Below are 18,092 nucleotides of genomic sequence, written 5' to 3' on the forward strand. Positions count from 1 at the left end.
GGCAGCGCCATTATTATGTGAAAAGAGTTCTGCTATAACATCTTTGTTTACCTTGTATGTACATTTCTCTAATACTCAATGAACAAAGCATGGGTGTATTACTAACTTGTTAAATATATTAAAACATTTTAAATATAAATAGGGGACCACTAACATCATAGTATTTAAGCTTTTATTTAAACTATGCATGTAAGACGAGAAGGTGGGACCATTCATTCTGTTATCAGATCAGTATTATTTTTACATTTTTGTATACAAATCATTACCAGTATTCTTCTCATTATGAGACATTAGTAAAACATAATTAAATTGAATAGGAGAAAATCCCCAGGGACACTTTTCCAAAGTATGGTAATGGAGCAATAACTGTATCTAGTCTCTCAGGAACATGCATTGTACTGGGAATTTCAGCACCTTGACTAAAATGTTTAAAAATTATCTGAAAATACTGTAAGCTTCATAATTAAATTATCTACCCACGCAAGTATTTTTGTAATTTTTGGGAATAACAAACAATTATATGAATTTTGTTGTATTTTCACTACACATAAATCAAGTGAATAGTTGTGAATGCTTTTATCCAGATCATCTGACAAGTTTTATACTGGTTAACATTTTACAGACCCTATGTATGACGAATACTTGAGTATAAAGGACAAGAACAAGGTCATAGGGGCTGACTGAACGTTTCCTCCCCACTATGCCACCTGCTGCCCTTTGTCATTTGGGTTTATATTATTCTTGAAAGCTGCCATAGACAATAAGGCCAGTGGCCCTCTGCACTTTGTTCAGGGGGAATGATTCTTTTTCTCTCCTGTCAAAAATTCAGCAAGGTGATGCACAAAAACACTGAAGTCCAAGGCTGAACTTTTTACCCTGGTATTAGTTGTGCTTGGTGGCACACTTATTAAGCTGTGGTTGGATCTGTGACCCCGGAGGCTGAAGGCCTTCCACTGCTGGCTTACCCTCAGGGAGCACACCCTTCTCGTCTCTGCCCAGCCGAACTTCCTGTGGGAGATCAAGCCCCTGGAACGCCGTAGAGTCCGAAAGGCATGAGTCTGTATCGGTGCATTCCAGAAATATATAATGGCGTCTCCTCCTGCTGTCAACCTTAATTATACCAGCATTCAGAATTTCTTCAACGTCTGCTGATAAATGATGTGAGCTGGTTCTAATGAGTGTTTCAAAGTAGCTGGCTAAATGGTTACATTCCATATGTACTGCAATGAGAAGGTGGTTCCGTTTTCTTGTAGCCAAAATTATTTATATTATTACTGTAAACATAATAAACTATTTTATAATACCAGTATTGTAAAATCATCAATCCATCCATCCATCCATCCATTATCTACACCCATTTGTCCTATGCAGGGTTGTAGGGGTCAGGAGCCTCCCCAGGGAGGGGTTAACCTGAGATGGTCACTAACCCATCACATATTTAAAAATGACTCAAATTAAATTATTAAGTATATAAAATTCCTCATTATTGTGCTCAATGTCGACCTAAATGTGACCTTTAAATATTTTGTTTTCAGCACAGTACCATAGATTGCTGAGTCTATTTACAGGGGCTTCTGGAGAATAATATGGACAGTCGGGTCGATCTCCTTATTATCTTATGAATAATCCATAGATGTTTTCTTTGAAATGTGAGAAAATATGCAAAATGGAGAGATTCTAGCAAAGTGTCCTCAGTCATTTTCAAAGGTCGCACTTACACTTACAAATAATATTCAAAAACACATTTCACATTTGTGTCCAGGGCCGTTGGGAACCAGGGGAGGTGTACCCCCAAATATTTAATTTGACTTAATTTGTCCCGCCAAAAAACAGACCTTTATATTTAAATGATTAAGTTGTTCCCCTTTCCCAATATCAAATTCTCTCTGTGCCATTGTCTCTGCCATGACAACCCATCTTGTTAACAGTTGCAGTTTTGTCCAAAAATGGACACGCATGGATGTGCCCTTTGTTTCCAGAGTGAACTCATAATAGTCTCATGAAATCTTCTTCTCGTACCACAGAGGAACTGACCGGAGGAGTTTACAAGACTCCCCTTATAAAAGGCTGCAAAATGAGTTTAGCAGACGCTGTCAGCCAGAGTAACTGACGGCGCAAATGAGGGTAAATAGCAGGACGCAAGAAAAGCCACAACATAAGAAATTTGTTCTACAAGATTGGTATCGTGCGTCCTGGAGCGGCAACAAAGGCTGTCATATTAATACGACGCTTGTGAGAAACTCGGCAGTAACACAAATAAGGTTAGATGAACGAGAAAATTTTGAGAATTTGTAGTAGGGAATTTTTTTTGTAGCAGGGCGCAGAAAATCCTTACAGCAGACACAAAAGATTATTGAAGATAAACGGAGAATTCCTTTAGTATACATGTGTTTGATCCACTTTAACAACATTCTATATCTTATATATATATATATATATATATATATATATATATATATATATATATATATATATATATATATATTCCTTCCAGGGCAAGCATTATACATTGTTTCGTTCACCTTTTTGTTTTGTTTTTATCAGTAAATATATATATATATACACAGTATGAAATCCAGCTGCATGGTCCATATAAACAAATTTCTTTTATTCCAGCATAAAAGAAAACGAAAATAAAAAAATGGAAGGAAATCAGAAGTAATGCGTCATGACAGATCAGACAAAATCTCTTTGTGACTGAAACGATGACATTCCATTCAAACTAAAGAAAGCTTTACTCTCCTTTTTGACTTTCTTGCCTTAGAACAATTTTCCACAGGATTTTCTGTTTATGAATGAAAAATAGCATCAGGCAGGATTTCTGCCGCATTTATGCATGGATCACATTATAGGAACAAAACATTGTCGTAACAAAGACCCATTAATTCATTTCTCAAATTGGTTACTTGTAATTCAATATTAATAACTAATATATGTAATAATGTGTAAGAACGAGTCTGTGTGTGTTAATATATATATATATATATATATATATATATATATATATATATATATATATATATATATATATATATATATATATATATATATATATATATATGTTGTATACGCAATATGAACATGTACTAATTTTATCACAAACTGCGTCACATAGCAGTCTGGAATGTTCTAAGAGTTTCTTTTCTGTTCTCCATAACTACTGCACTCCATAACTACTCCTAAAACCACATAATCTATTTTGTGGATCACTTACATCACATCAAAGCTTGTCGGTAAGTTGATAAATACCACAGCAGCCTCCATGTCGTTCTTTTCTGTCACTCTCATTTACGTAACATCTTGAGGATAAAAACGGCTGTCAGGCTGAATAGTCGTCCCCGTGTTCCCCCTGCCTTACCGGCTGGACGCGTGACCGGCTCAGCGAGTCACGTGCGAAGGGAAGTGGTAAGACGCTGAGGGCATAAACGCACACGAGGCTCTCTCAGGTGGGCCTGAATGTGTTAGCCACACACTGGCTACACGCTCCTATCACCCCCTCCCCACAAGTTGCAAGTTGGAGGAGGGCCTATTTGGGTGGTACAAGCCATCGTTCAGCTTTGAACGCAACTTCCTCTCCGGCCCTAACGGTCACTCCCCCTCCCCCACGATTGAAAAGCTGTTTACTGTCATGGTGAGCAGCCCTTTAGCCTACGGTGCGCGTGTGCGATGCGGCTAACTTCACCACCCCTGCTAGGACGTGTGCTGCCGAATCCTAATCACGGGCACGCTGTCCCCATGAGTCTTTCAGTATAAAAATGATGTTACAGTGGCTTGATGTTCTGTCTTACAATGTCCCTGGGTTACTCCTGGTAGCCGAATGCGTAAGGTTAGGTATGTTTGTGTATGAGGACGGAGACTAATTGTGAACTGGTAGAGTCTGGAACAGGTTTGCGGATCAGTGCTCGCAGGAGACTGAAAAAATGAGCAAGCAGACTCCTCCAGGCCCAGAGGGACCGTGGGTCTTAGCTGGAATGCGTTTCTGCTCCTCATCGTTAGCATGGCCGGAGCAACTGGACAGAGCGCGACACGACGTAAGCAGAGGCCGCTGTATCGATTTAGCCTCTCGACATTTTCAATCCATCAGTGGAAGACAAATTGTTACCACCAGCAAAAAAAAATAAAATAATGAAATATCCCATCAAACACAAACGACGGCAGCTCGCATACCACGGGCACCTATGTCCGGGGCAATATGCGGTGTCCCTGCGCGTGTCGTCCACTTGGTGGCAGTGTGTCACCTAGGCTGGCTGCTCGAGACAAAGGGTTTTGTTGCAGCTAGAGGATGGAACGACGAAGCAGGGCAGCAAGAGATGGCGCAAGCCAACGATGACCCTCTGATGAACTGTGGATCTGCCTGGACCGTAAACAGAAGACAGTGGGCGTCGGAAGGAAAAAAGAAGAGAGCGATTATAGCTCGGAATAGATAACTAAAAAATGTATTGGAATGGTAGGGGGGCAAAGGATGTGAACGTGGCAGTGTGTGTGTGTATGTGTGTGCATTGGGTGAGATGCAAGATTCCCCATCGAATTGTAACTGTGTGACAGAGATTTTCACAGGAACCTAAGAACGTCAGACTAAGTGGATGCCAACAGCCCCTGATTCACATCCCACCCATTGGTAGACACTGCAGCAACACACACACACAGATAGACAATAAAAACACTCCTTTACAAGCTGTAATAAAAGGAGCACTGAGTGTTTTCTTTCCAGATTCAATTAGGTGCGTTTAACCCTCACCAGCAGTATGGCTTCTCAAAACATTCTCCCATGCAGCTTCTCTGCGCACCCCCCCCCCTCCCCCATTTTTGCTCTCATTCTGGCCCTCTTCCTGCACACCCAACCAGGACTGCAGGGCACACCGTGAAGACGCAGCTAATTGGACTCAGATTGGCTGTTTGGACTTGGAAGCTGAGAGGCGAAAGCAGAGAAGAGTATCTCAATGCATACCCCCCCCCCCCCCCCAGCATGACGGGTGTCAAATAAACATCCCTGCTGCAGCCCATCTGACCCCCTGGCAAGGTGAAGACAGGTCAAAAAGTAAAGGGCAGGGAATAGATGGTCAGGGCTGGTGGTGGCGATCAGGATATCGGAGTGGGATACGGGGCTGTCACTGTGCTCCGTCAGCACAGCATGCTGGGTGTGTGTGTGTGTGTGTGTGTGTGTGTGTGTGTGCGCGCTCCTTAGAAAACTTGGCCCGAAATGACACTTTCAGTTTACCGGTGAACGCACTGATTCATCGCCGTGAAATAATGTGTCAGATTTACAGTTTGCGAGAGACTTTCCCTTAACATCCCGGGGGGGGTGTGGAATTTACTGAGACATCTGCTCGGAGATGCATCTCCCAGTCTTAGGAAATAAATAAATAACGTAACATAAATAAATGAACGGAATGGCAACCTGCAATCACCCTCCAAAATATAATAAATTATAAATATTACGTCTCGAAGATATTTTACTGGACTGCCACGCAGTTCTTACAGTATTTCATTTAGGCTGCAGTGAACTGAATTTTCACGTGCACCGTTCCATTTTGGACCTGACGTTATAGGAGTTTGGGGGCACCGACTGGAGCACCTCCACCCTGAAACCAAGACCCTTGCTTCCTTGGCCAAGGACAACACCGACCCGATCCAGACTAGACCAGATCCTTCCCCACCGTCTAATCACATTAAAGCGAAAGCTAGTTTAAAAAAACTATATATATATATATATAAAGATGGTGAGCCATCTTAGGGAGGGATGCTGTTGAGAGTGGGGTGTAGGGGGGGTTCAGCAAAGGATTCTGGGAGATGTACTGATAGCAGTCCGAGAACCCAGGCCACCCTAATCCTGCGATGAAACCGGAGAGAGGAAGAAAAGGGCCTCAACCTTTGTCCACACATGCGAAAGCTACAATAACAACTGGAAAATCCATAAAGGAAGCCTAATCTGACTGGTGCTATATATCCTGGGACAGACACTGCCACTGGTTGGCTCCCAGTTATAGACACTTCGGAGGACTAGGGACAGATGGAGCCTTATCGCAGGCTGGGATCACCAGGACGTACGCATTCTTAGACATCACAGTCATGGCACACACAGAAGCTTAATACTGAAACTCTTCAGCCAGAACCCCACATGTGATTAAGACATGAATGCATTCCATTCACAGTTCTGCAAGTATCAATGGGAAACGTCCAAACGCACTTCGGCATGTGTTCCCAAACGGCATAAGTTATAATATCACTGGAATCCGAATCTGCATGAGTGACTGCTGCTGAATAATGAAGAGATAATTTGATTTGGTCTATTTTAAGGTAGCTGCTCTTAACCGATGTGAAAAAATACAGACCAGCTAAATTATTGATAATGAAAGAAACCCATATTTGTAGATAAATGCAGACTAGATATATTTGCCTTAGTTTCTGAATACTTTAGTTTTGATCTAAACATAATATTTTGATAAGAGCCATAGCGACTGAAATGCACATCAATTCAGAGACGCTTAAAAGTGAATATAACAAACTGGCTGTTGATTTTCTCAGGGAAGTTCTGGAGCCGAGGGGCGGGTCTTTTAAGCAGCGCGGGGGTGTGTGAATTCGAGGCAGGCCATCTTCAGCTTTCCCGATGGGTCGTCACGGCACACCCAGAGGTGCTCTGAGTCATAGGCTAGGCAAGTCATCAGCTGACACGTCATGCGACGTACCGATGGCAGGGGTCTGGAATAGTCCAGAATGTTCCATTGGGGTGGGGTGGGGGGGGGGTTTGGGAAGAGATCCAGCCGGCGACGCAACAGCCAACACTGAGGAATAGACACACCTGCCAGGAAACGGAGCCCGGAGCGATGTCAGAATGGAGAGTTGTGATCAGGTGTTTAGAGACACAGTGTCTTATGAGGGATTAGGAGGATCTGTGTGATTCTGGCTTGAATCAGGGACCTCGGCCAGCCAGCGTCTGTCCTCTCCCGGGTCCTCACTGACGCACATGGTCTCTGCTACGGGAGGTCCCCGTGCTGACCTGGGTACCTGAGATGCGGTACAAAGCACAGCCACTTACCGGCGTTTTGTACACCGGGCCATAGGGGGTTGAGGCTCGGGTAGAAGAGGAGCACGGGAACGCCGAACGACAAGGTGCAGCTGTCCCAAAGGGAGAATAATGAAATTATATTAAACTTGTCAAACAATTATTTTGTTCTTTAAACAGTAATTTATGAGCTGGAGTTTGTCACTTCATAAGAAATATCGGTAACACTTTACTTGACCAGGTACAAATACTTAGCAATAACTCAGTTACTACTGAAGCGCAAATCGTGGACAAATCGTGAACAAAAATAGTTGCTACCTGAGATAAGATGCGTCACGATTCATTATTGATGAACAAACATGATCAGTATTTCACACGTGTTATTCATTACTTGTTTCTTCAGTCGTTCACAAAGGTTTACAGAATTGACAGATATAGTAACAAATATAGTAACTGCTTGGGATAAAGCATGCATCACGATTGACTAATGATTTAAGTTTAAGATTTTTTGTATTAATAAACTCTGCTGGGCCGATGGTGAGTCAATGCAACGTAATTTTGCTCTGATGTGCCGTAACCGGTGTATGTTCTGAATGACAATAAAAATAGCTATTCTATTCTATTCTATTCTATTATTCATTAACCCTTAAAGCACAGTGATACCAAAATACCTATTATAACAACAAATGCCAGCAATTTAAAGAATTATTTTTATTTTTTCATCCATCCATCCATCCATGAGAAGATGAGTGGGCAGTACTAGGTAGTGAGGCATGTGAGGTAGCTGCTGGTGGCAGGATGCCTGTCCATCATGCAGATGCACAATCACACACTATCTGCATGGCTTTAGACATACAAGAGGAATGCACTGTACCCATGAGACACCAGTGAAAAACAGGGAGCGCGTGCAAACTCCATACATATAGCAGGTGCCTGTTTATTCAGCTGAATGTGGAGTCCCAGTTATATAAAAAGGCCAGATTGTCTGGCTTTGAAAGGTTTAGATCATTTTTAAAAAGTGTTATACTTCAGATGACTGGTGTCTGTTCACAGGCGGTGAAGCATCTGTATGTTTTTAATGATAAGCTAGTTAATTAAAGTTATTGTAAAGTAATGAAATTGTAGTATCATATTATATGATATGTTGCAATTCTGGACATTGCTGATTTGCTTTAGAATTATTTTAAGCAGGTGGTTTCTATTTGGGATTGGTGTCTGTGTAGCATTTTTAAGCGTAATTTATTATATGCATTAATAAATAGAGTCTTTTGTGTAAGAGAAAGGCCAGTTTACTAATATGATCTGGTATTTAACTGAAGTGAACTGACCACTGAAAGTGAGTAACGATGGATTAATGTAAAAATCCCCGCATCTCAGGTGCGCACTTCTCATTCTGAAAGGATTCAGGTATTTAAGTCTTAAAATAGCATTTTTAAAATTTCTTTCTCTTTTTTACATTTTCACTTTATTCTGAGTACGAAGCTGAAAGTATAAAGCCGAGAACAACAAATAGTGCCCCCTCTCGGTTTAGAGAGGTGTGATCGATCTTTTAATAAATATACACCCCCCCCCCCACCCACACGCACACACATATATATATGGACAGAAGAATCTCCCATCAGAAATACATTTCATTGTATCTGTCATAACATTTGGCATCAATGTGCAATAACTCATAACGGTAACAAATCTAACCTATTAGGTTACTGGTTATGTAGGCTAGATGAGAAAACAAAACTTATATGACCAGTTTATCCAAAGTCCATTAGGCTACATTTTAAATTTTTATTTATTTAATTTTTATTACATCATACCATCTTAAATTTTACATACTGTAGGCTACATATACATATTATGTCCTGATACAACACAGGATAGATTCTCCTAATTAAACCGCTGTTTTATTTTCCACCAAAGGAAACCGCCCGTTTCATGGATTGATGCTGCACAATACCGCAAAAGCCGGGGTGCCTGAATACTTTATGACACTTTGCTGTCACGGAAGTTGTCTACTGCGGTGTTTTATTTACCCGGCCGAGGGATCCAGATTAAGAGGGAGGAGACGCTATTAATTTCTGCGGCTCCAAATTGATTTCACTGCCGTTGTTTTTTTGCACGGTGCCCGGAAAGTATAAAACACGGTATGGGGCGGTAGGATGCACCGATCGCCGACAGCTCCCGGCGATCATACCGGCGGGCTCCGTCTGCTGCCCGAGCCGCTCAGGGATCTGCCATAACGCCGGGGTTATGAGCCGGGAGAAGAGTTAACCTGTCACATCAAGGCGCCTGGAAGAATTCGCAACTGTCCGAGACGACGGGGTTCGGGACGGGTGGCGGTGGGGCGAGATGGGGCTGCATCAGCAGCAGCTAAATCCGGCTGGAGACGGAGGGTCTGACACAGCGGGGGTCGCCGAAAGACGCGGCTGCGCCCTCAGGTGTCCCTCGGAGCGTCGGTGCAGGCGGACACCGCCGCACTGTCTCTCTATACTTGGAAAGAGCGAGCTTCTCCTTTTTGGCAGCGACCATGTGAGGACTTTAAATTTAGCATCTCGGCGAATGTCTCATTATTAGTATTAATCATAACCAGATGGTGCCAAAATAAATATTATAAAATACTAAAAAACAACCTTTAATTATCATATACCATTAATTTAAAAACAAGTTTAATTTCAGTGGACTGGAGACATTTTTGAATTCAGTGCCTTATGCTGTTTAACGCGTCTTGTGGTAATATACGTAACCTCAAAACAGGCAAATTGCATCCATGTATATTTACTGACATTAATTACAATATGTTACATAATGGAAAGGTAAGGGTATGTATTTACTTCCCATCCTTGTATGTATGGAGAAGAATAGAAAAGGTGCAGGCAGAGACAGATCTATGGCGTGGTGCTAAGCTTTGAGTGAAACCAATAAATTGGGTGTGGTTGCAGATTTGGTGCGTGGAACCCAAATGGAGTCCCGTTTGGTAGGTAGAAAGGAAATGGTGGGAGGTGGGCAGGGAGGTTGCAAAGATTTGGGCTATGGTGTCATGGAAGAACTTATCAGACTGATGGGGCAGCTTTTGTAAATACCCCAGCCAATGTTCCGGAAGATTCCGCATTTCCTAAACGGCAATGTGTATGTGACAGGATCTTTTTCAGTTGCCCCTGATCTGTTGGCTGTGCTCCCTCTCTGGCGAAGCGGAGGAGATGGAAGCTGGATAGGGGCCTCAGGGTGAGACTCTCTCGCCTCGCTCGGGCCGCGAGACGGGCACCTCCATCTGCGGGGGCTGCCAGCGCGGCACGACTGGCTCTCGCAGGACAGAAAAAAAGAGACCGTCCGCCCACACGAAACAGCATTTTTAATTAATCCTCAAAACCTCAAATTATGATCGCAATCTTCAAAAGAAACCATCGCAAAGCTTTTAACCAGATGATGGGTTACACATGAGCAACACAATCTTTAATTGAGAGGCATTCTAGAGAAACTTGATAATCTAGTTTTAATTTTAGTTAACCCAGGACTTAGAGAGCATCTCTGGTGTAAAGTAGTTATAAATTAAAATATTAATAATTATTTCTCATGTGTCAGAATATATGCATTTAACCAACATTCTATTCTGTGGCAAAAAAGATCTGAATATCTGCTAGAAATACTGCATTAGTCTAAAATAAATAATAAAAACAACGCTTTAAACTCTACTTTCTGGTATTTTCAAGGTCTTTTGAGATGAATAAAGCTAAACCCACACACTGACAAAACTCTCCATTAATTTTAATTGCTAAGAACGTGTGGCTGAAACATTATGTAATATCATTCCAGCTAAGCGAAGCGCTGTAGCTCACCTATGAACACACTGGACCCCTTGTACAGCTTCTGTTCGGGCATGGAAGGGACAGCTCTTAGACGCATGGCAAGCTGACCTTTGACCTCTGACCCTTCAAGGCTGGCTGATTGGATGATGATCCCCCCCCCCCCACCCCCGGAGGAGAACGGCAGGGTCTGTTTTGTGTTTTAGGCAGGCGCTGGTGGTTGTGGTGGCTAGCGGGGTTGGGGTTGGGGGGGAGGGGGGCGGGGTCAGCTGTGGTTTTCTTTGAACCACTCCACCAGGCGGTGATCAGCATGGCTGACAGAGGTGAGTAAAGGGCACAGACGGTTCCCCCCAAAAAGGGGGGATTACACCTTTCCAAACAAAGCTCCCCGTATCTGCAATTCATACGACAGCCGGTTCCGCACACAAGGGCACCTAACCTATTCTGTGGCGGCAATGCAGAGATACTCAAGAGTTATGGACAGATATGGCCATTAAGATGATAAGGGCACTTTGCCCACTCACACTGACCTGACTAATAGGGAACTAACTGTGAAACTCATTCCCTGCCACTATGTAATAGACACACATCCCTGCATTTTTTACAGCTTATCCAGATGAGGGCTTCGCTATGCATAAACACATGGCAGCAAACTTAATTTCGGACTCATCTGGTAAAGCACTCTGCTGGAAATAATTTAGAGAGCTGTTATAAATGGAAAATGGTTAACTTTCCCCGTTTTTTTTTTTTTGTGCCAACGCTGCTATGAAGTATTAATACGAAGAGGTTTGACATGAAAGGTTTTCTAGCTTATCATGTGGCATATTTCGTAACACAAAGCATCCGCGTTCTCGGCCAAGGGGCCGCTTTCATTAGCCGCGTCGCTCTCTTGCCTGTGGATGCGTGACCTTCAACTGTCTCAGCCCGCTGATGTGCAGCTGTGTGGGTCATGGGGAGATTCAGGGTCTGGCAGCAATCAGGCATCTGGCTGGGCCTTGTGCCCCTTCTACTCCTCCTTACCTCTAGGCCGTCAAGCAGCAGATTCCACCCCCCCCTACGATCTTTTGGTGGATTCTGCCCATCTTATTCCTGTAAGGCCGGACTGCAAGGCTGATGCACCCTTCGGGCAAGTTCTGGTGAAGAAGATCTCACCAGCTGAAGAGCAGTTGTGAAGTTCTGAAAGGCTTTATGTTTTTGGGCAGTTCTTAGTAAATAATCCCTACAAAGTCAATGATATCTCCAGTTTACCGGCACATACCATCTGCTTAAAGGTCTGCCTCAGCTTGATCTAACAAAGAGTACCCAACATGGAAAGGCTATGATGCAACCTCTTGTAAACTAAGTGTACCACACATACCTGATTCAGTTATACCACAAAGCAGCGTAGATACAACGCAGGTAATGACAAGGCCAAGGACATTGTCACATGACAGGAAGTAACCAATTACCAGCCAAAGCTAGCGGGAGACTTGACTATTCATAATGTGTAGGACAGGGGTGCCCAAATCCAGTCCTGGGGGGGGGGGGGCGGGGGGCAGAGCTCTGTATAGCTTAGTTCTTTCCCTGCTCCACCTTAAATGATTCAGCTCAAGAGCTGTGTGTTAATTACAAGCTGAATCTGGTGTGTTAAATGAGGGGAAACCCAAAAATGTGCAGGGCTCCAGCCCCCCAGGACTGGATTTGGGCACCCCTGGTGCAGGAGAACGAAATAATCTTTGGCTTGGAAACAATGACAGTATACATATTCAACATAGAATAAGGCAGTTGATTCTACCAAAGGGAACAACCTGTTAAGGAAAGTGTCTTTCTGAAATATTTAGAATACTCTCAACAGCTGACCACCCAAGCGAGCGAAGGGGAGGAAGACGAACCATGACTGATTCGTTCACTCTGAGTTTCTATCTATGTAGGGTGACAGGGGGTCCAAACCTTTCGGCAAGAATCTACAGATGGAATCTTCCTCACGTGGGTCACATGATCACCTCAGTCCATCTCCCACATGCGCTTCAAAATAATAAATCTTGTATATCATATTTTTTTTTTCCTCTACCCCCATAAGACACCTCCCTACTAATGTCTGTGCAAGAACAGCACGTGAATTTCAATCAGTTTTAATCTTTCCGTAATGAAGAATTTCCATGTAATCAATAATTTATAGTTGTTCTCTGTAACCTCGAGGTCTAATGTCACAGGACTGCAAATAACCTCGGTGCTGTAAAAATAACTCAACGGCATGGCGAGGGCCCAGCTGCGATGCTTGATGGATGGATAACCGCTCACGTGAGAGCCGTATCCGGGACGAGAGCTCGCCGAGGTCCTCACACCTCCGCTTTCACCTACGACGGTTACGCTGATTGTCTTCATGCTCGACAGAAAACAGCAGCTGTAACACCACGGTAAAAACCAGGTGTTCAGATTTCTTTACGTTCAACCTAAATTGTAACTAAACACCAACAGGGCAAAGAGAATGAATGAAACAAAAACGTATTTAGAAGATATATTCTTTTAATACCTTTACATTTTAATATGAATACCTTTGTAAAAATAAATACATAATCTCGAATCTCATCAACATAAGTGCATGTTTTATTGAATTTTCATGCAATTCAGTAATTCTTCAATAGCACCATTTACAAAAAAATTGACTCAAAGCAATAGACAGATTTTTAATTGGAACAGCATTAAAGTGTTAACATTATTAAAAACAATGACATTGAAATAGGAAATACGTATTTTTCTATGAGTCCTTGAAAAAGTATCTATCTATCTATCTATCTATCTATCTATAGATTTTTATAACATCTTATACAAAAACTATAAAAGTGGAATATGTGAGAAAGAAAAGTCATGGCCAACCTAAAGAGAAAATAACATAAGAGAAAGACCAATTAACCTGAGTATGGAGTTAATCTGATTGATTAATTCACTTTCATTTTATTAAATTTTTTTTTACATGGAACCTTTGGAAGAGGCAAAGCTGCCAAATGGAATTCATAACCAATAAGTGAAGGAAGAAAAGAAGAAAAACAAACCATTGACTAAGTACTCGAGCTGGGAAAAACAAACAGCCAGTCTCCCCACCCGCCGCCTGTTTAGCATTTGTGAGAAAACAGAGTGAAATATGCACTGTCAAGGAAGTATCAGGCGTTCAAAAACACTCTGGATTCTCAGCCTCATCTCCTTGCCTTCAACTGTCCTCTAGAGTATGTTTACAGAAGAGCGCTTTTTATTTTTTTTTAAGTGCTAGTTTTTACAGTAAACAGGCCAAACCCATCCATCTCCAGCGCCGAGCTCTCAAGAACACCCTTCCAAGGAAGTTAGAAATACAAATGGCCATTTGGAAGACAGTGCTCTCTGCCTGTGGCTTCTTGCGTCGCTGTTTTCCCAAGACCGCTTTCAACATTCCAATCTCGTTCGCACATTATCTCTACTGTAGACATCAGGTGGGTGGGCTTTGGTTTTTTTCGCCTCCGCGGGCAGAATAGTAAAAAAGAAATTAACAAAAAACCCAGTCTGCTTCCGCTCCAGCGCCGTGCTGAAGTGTTCGCCTTCCCACAAGCCCCGTTGGATCACACTCGGGCCCGGAGCGAATCCCACGGCCAATCTGCTGCACATGTTCAGCCGTGGCATTAAAGGTCCCACTGAAACCAGCCCCCGATCCAGAAGGTCTATAAGCTCTGTCTCGTGGCCCGGCATGCGGGGATTGTTCCACTTGGCGATGTCGTTGTCCGTCTGGTGGTTGTACGAGACCTTTGAGGTTAAAACGGACATGGATATGCTGTGCTGGGGGGGGGGGGGGAAGGACAATAAAGGAAACCAACTAGAACTTTCTATGACCTTCTGTTGGATTGTTCATCACTTCGGCTTGGCCGGTTGTACATCCCTGCAATTTCTCCAATTGTCAGTTTTTCCTTTTAGCTAGTCTTACACAGCTGTGTCAGTAAAGTTGGCGGATAACACTGTGTGACTCCGAGTAGCTAGTCCGAGTAGCTAGTCCGAGTAGCTAGGCCTGATGGAGTTCTCAGTGTCGCGGTTTACCCTTTGGACAGGAGGACGCACTATCAATGCCTCAGCCATGTGTAAAACGCCACTGGATGGACATGGGGCCCTGTGCTGAAGCCAAAGGTTTCAAGCCATATAAACCGAAAATATATTCATAATTTAAAATCACTCCCCATTTAATGTGGATACGTTAGGCTCTGATATTGTTCTTTCTTTCCTTTGTTCTCTCATACTAAAATCTCAGTGCCGTGGAGATTTCTTCGGGAAAACTATTAAACCATGGTAGATCAATTACACCTTTATTGTGCTTTAAATAGGTCTGACATTTGCAGTGTCTAGCACTGATAAACCAGAGTGAGTGTTTCTCAGTCACTTCCTGAACCAGGCTCCTTGTCCCTTCTTACTGTAAATCTTTTATCTTTACGGACCAAAGTGTTCATCCTAAAACAAGCCGATCTCTCAATGGGGCGTGGCTGCAGACCGTCTGCATAGCCGTCGCTTTGCCATCCACCCATCAACAACTTTTATCCTCGCCTGAGACTGGGCAGTGTATCGAATTTTTACACTATACTGATATATTTTCAAAATGAGATACAGTATGACACAGTATCGTGTATTTCAATACACCTTTTATCGTGTGTTAAAATTTGGGCTCTATTAAAGATCGTTAATTGAAACCGGCAGCATCACATCCTGCTTGTAAACAACAAGAGACCTTCCTGTCATAACGCTGCACAGAATCCCAGAATTCACAGCCAAAATCAAATCGCTCAGTAAGAGTCGCACGGGGAAGTCGACAGAGGTGAAGAATCACTGTTACTTGGCTCGTATCTTTTAATTCCAGTTATTAAGCTAACATTTGATAGCTGCCAGGCTTTTAGAGCCATTTCAGAAATAGGTTTTAGATTTAGATTTTTTTGTTCATAAACATTAACCTTCTGTTTTAAGAGCAGTGTCATAAACTTAAGAAAAAAAGAGTCCGTTGGTGGACAGTGGAGCGAAACGGTTTTACGTCGAGGCGCTTTATTGGACCCATGCAACATAGGCATAATTTATTTTTGTCGTTATTTTGAGACTTCTGTTTGCGCAAATGAAAACGTCTGTACTGAATTGCCATAGTTGTCATTTGCACACAGGGCAGGAAGCTGAGTTTTGACCACATTGTTTAATAAAAGTGTTCATGACATCAAACATGTGGTTTTGTCTGAAAACTGAACATTTATCCCACTTTGCAGAAAATACCGGAATATGTTGCGTATGGCTATTCTTCTTAAAAATATTGAGATATGGTTTTTGGTCCATATTGCCCAGGTGCCCCACCCATGAAAATCTAGATCAGCTCAAGGAAGGACGTAAGGCACAGTGAGTCCGAACACACACATCGGTCCACAGATCTTTGCAGGCTGACGTTGATTATAAAATACGTGCAGTGATTTCACTGCTTCCCTTCTGACAGTTGCACTGCTTCAGGGCTGACTGTAAGAGTTTTTACCGTGGGAGATATAAGAGGGGGCCATGATTCATACAAAGGGCCCAACCTTATCATTAGCCAATGAAATGTTTTGAAATGTGAGTGACAGGGCCTAGGGTACTCTGGCGGCCAATCAGAAATTTCAGCTGGGGCCCGCCCCTGTACTGATTCCACGCTCCAAACACCCATCAAACATAAGGTCCTTTCTTATCTCTACAACATCTACAGGATGTATCAATCAAAACATGTCCAATTACGTTCTATGAAATATATATGAATGTCAAGTATATAAGTGTTTAACCTACCATTATCGACAGGTAATGCATTAAACATGTTAAACTAATGGACTGCACTTAAAAACAATCTACACTGCATCTAACTACATCGGTTGAAAAACTATTGCACTTCTTGAAATAAAATTATTGAAGCATGCAGCATGCAGTATAGCTGAAAAGGCATGACCGTAGGCAAATGAAAGACCCCAGGAAGTAGAATAATTGGAACAATTCATTAACCCAAAACTAGATCGTATTTATCTTAAACTGAATTAATGAAACATATTGTAACTTTCAAATGATGTCCAAGGTCTTAATTTTTTTTTAGCCAGAAAAAATCTCCCAATTAACAGCAATGTGTTCAGTCCTTATAGCGAGTGTATTCCAGAAGACGGCTGAATTCATCACCTGGACCAAAAATATGGCAATTTGGAAAAAAAAAAAAAAACATCCCAAGGAGGATTGATTCTCTCCAGCTGTCTGACTGACATGACTTTACAACTTGGGTTTTCTTTAAAAAAAAAAAGAAGGCAGAAAGGAAAAACAGAGAAAGAACGAACATTTGACACAGTGCGTTTCGCCCGCGGTGTGACGTAGCGGTAAGACATTCTGCCAGATCCGAGACAGCGGACCCAAAGTAAACAGCCACCTTAGCGATTTTTCTCCGAAAGGGAGAGTATTAACTATCAACCATGAAGAAGACACGCACTACACATCTCTATTTATTGATCTGCCCTAGTGGTTTAAAATGTCTTTAACAGAGAAACGTTACTACGCTACTTTAAAAAAAAAAAAGAAAAAAATTGGCAGATCCAAGCCATTTGCTCTCCCTGTAAAGATCGAGTGTAAAGCAGAGCTTGTTAAACGTAAAGATGAAACTTTGATAACATTTTTAAAGAAACTGTCACTCAGTAAATATAGAGATGTCCGATATTTAAAGTAAGCTGTGAACTTCATGAATATTCATGAATATTCTTAATAAAAAAAGGAGCTAATTGGAGTTATTTTCCATAATAAAAAATTCTATTCAGAATATGTCACGCTGATAATTGTCCTTTGGTTATCATTAATCTATTCATTGTGTTTTGTTATATATACTATATAATCAGGGGCGGATTAACGCACAGGCTAGATATGGCTTAAGCCTAGGGGCCCCACGTGTGCCTGCCTGCAAGGGGGCCCCCATTGGCGCGGAGGGGGGCGGGGTTGGGGGGCCCACAGACTACTGTAGCCTAGGGGCCTCTGTGCACCTTAATCCGCCCCTGTATATAATGATGTAGCTTCACAAGTATTTCTAGGTTCTGCCTAACAAATAATGTTATTTATGGTTATACAGTTGGGGTTTAGGTAGCTAGTTAAAGAAGTAGGTGATGTAATTGTGCAATGGACTAAACAGAAGTTTGGAGGGATAGAGCTCACATTCAGCAGTGTGTATTCATTTTATCAATTTATCTAGTGCTTTTTCCCAGGCAGCTTACAGTATAGAGTGAAAGGATACAATTTCTGTGTGCTCCTTGGGATTCGAACTCACAACTTCTGTCTGC

Source organism: Paramormyrops kingsleyae, chromosome 21 (genome assembly GCF_048594095.1).
Source record: "Paramormyrops kingsleyae isolate MSU_618 chromosome 21, PKINGS_0.4, whole genome shotgun sequence".
In the NCBI taxonomy this organism is placed as follows: domain Eukaryota; kingdom Metazoa; phylum Chordata; class Actinopteri; order Osteoglossiformes; family Mormyridae; genus Paramormyrops; species Paramormyrops kingsleyae.